The following is a 2,540-nucleotide window of genomic DNA, read 5'->3' on the forward strand; positions in this document are numbered from 1 at the left end:
TTCACTTATTGTTGAATGTGGGAGCTGGCATAAATACCTCAATACCAAACGGTTGATCGTTTAACTAATGAGAATTTCCGATTACTTACAAACAATCTAGTATGATTTAGTTAGTGCATTTAGGGGGATTCTACGTTATGGCAGGACCATAAGAATCGGTACTACGTACACGCTGTTGCCACAGCAACACGCGACGTATCAGTGACCGGACTGACACTAGATTCGCCCGCCAGCAGGGAGCGGGATTGGTAAAGGGCAACAAGACTGTGACTTCAAGCTCGGGGCGTCAAATCATAGTATATAACATAAGAAAAAAATCTTTAGGTTTTGGAGTAGGCGGGTGCTATTCCTTATTTTTGAGATGTTATTCTTATTGCTGTTCCTCTGGACCTCAACGGCCTTCCTGGCCACTGAAGTTGAAAGTTCTCCGCAACCTACCCCCGCCAAGAACGTTTCCAACGTCGAAAATGCTCTTCAGAATGATAGTGATTTCGTGGAGCTCCGTCGCGACTACAAGCCGCTTGCCCAAGTGGAGCATACGCGCGCTCCCGTCAGCCATATTGCAGCTGCGTTTTTGGCCTTGGCCATTGCATATTTCGCGCACGCCATAACGGCAGCCAGAGCAAATAAAGATAAATCAGAAGCGATAAATATGGTGTCTGTGAGTCACTCTTGGAGGAGCAGATGATCCTTCTGACGCTGCGCCCAGGCAGTTAAATATACGTTGCACATTCACGTCCATGGAGACAACACCCACTGCGGCGTATGAAAACTGCATGCTCATCTGCGATGGAGTGGATCGCTGCTGCAATTTCTAGTGGAGGGATAGTTCTCAGAATTGCCCGATAAGGAGATGCAAGGCAACGCCAATCATTTGGAAGATGAGCAACCACACGCGGTAGTTCAGATTGAACGAGGCGGACGCCAAATTTTCTAGTGGCAGGGCTCGATCTCTTGTATACACTGGAGTCGCCATAGGCAAGAGAGTTAACCTGAACAAGCTTTGGAGTGGCAATGTCGGCCCGCGCATAGCTCAACGTGGCATAATCAAGAGAACGGGCGGGCATTGCCACTCCAAAGTTTGTCCGGGTTGACTCTCTTGCTTATGGCAACTCCAGCGTGTACAAAAGACCGACACTGCAATTTCAAGGCTTGTTTTACAGAGGGAGGAGCCGAAAGCTGCTGAAAAGGCCGAAAAACATAACGCGAGTTGAGCAACTGTATTAGCATTATCCTAATAAAGTTTTTAACTCGCGCTATCTCTTAGAGACCTTTGAAGACGAAGTTACGCCTCGGAAGACGTCGACACCGACAAGCATCGTTGGCCTATGTTTACTTTCTGTCCCAACGCCAACGACGGCGGCTTAGCGTCATGCGTCTTGTTTGCATTGCTTGTCAAGCCACCACGCTGCAGCAGAGTGGAAACATCGTCCGGGCGGCACTTGCACAGGGGGAAAGAATTTGCATAACGTTTGGTACAACATTTCTTACAACATGAAGAAAATGGAGCATTCGCCTTGGCAAACACCTGCACTATACCAGAAAGTGTTCCACTGGGTCCTTGAAGGTTTTGGGTTGCCGCCAGGAAGAAAATGAAGCATTCGCCTTGGCAAACACCTGCACTATACCAGAAAGTGTGCCACTGGGTCCTTGAAGGTTTCGTGTTGTCGCCAGCAGATACACAGCAACAGCAACTGAAATTGATGTGCATCGATGTACATGACTGAGGAAGGTGTTTGGTTTTCCACGACGCCTATTGCCGCATTTGTTGCGTTCTTGCCGTGGATGCGAGCGCGCAGGTGAACGAAGCTTGAGAAGCTATTAGTCTGCATATAGTTTATATTGGCACGTTGAGCTTCTTCACGCGTATGTGCGCTTGTGTGCCGGGCGGCTTCCGCAACAGGAGATGGGGGCGGAGTCTCCTGGGTCGCGGCGTGAAATTGGCATTTGAAAGGAGTTTATTTTATGCCGACTACCGTTTCGTTTGGTCCCGTACTTCCTGTCGTTGCGACGATGGAATGCAGCATCAATGAAAGGAAGCGGAGGGCAAGACAGCCCAATGCAGAATTGCGTGCAAACTCGTCTTTGGCGCCGCGACATTCTGGTGCGGCGTGCACCGATTATTCGTTGTTTTTTCGATATGTTTGTGGCTGCCGGACCGGTTAGGGCTCAGCGGGTTGGTGATGGCCTTGCGGCGCCTCTGTACGTGCATGGACAAGCAACAAACGTTCCTGCATTATGCAGGCAAAAGGACCTCTGTGGAATTTTGTTTGGAATGCAGTTGCTGGTGAGGCCCTCTTAGGGCACCGTTTGGGTGTCTGGACAAGAGAGGCAGGCTGCCTAGCTATCCGTGGTCGTTCAGCTGTCACTTCCAAACTGTGCACTGCAGATGTGTGGGTAGGCGTCGACAGTCAGGCTGCAGAACAGTCCATGGATTGGCCGGAGTTATGGATTTGTGGGAGGCGCCCCGCCCAGTCCTTGCATAATGCCATTATAAGACGTTGCAGTTCTGTTTGTGTGAGCATTCACCATTCGGCCAA

Source organism: Eimeria mitis, genomic scaffold (genome assembly GCF_000499745.2).
Source record: "Eimeria mitis Houghton genomic scaffold, Emh_scaff3388, whole genome shotgun sequence".
Taxonomy (NCBI): Eukaryota; Apicomplexa; class Conoidasida; order Eucoccidiorida; family Eimeriidae; genus Eimeria; species Eimeria mitis.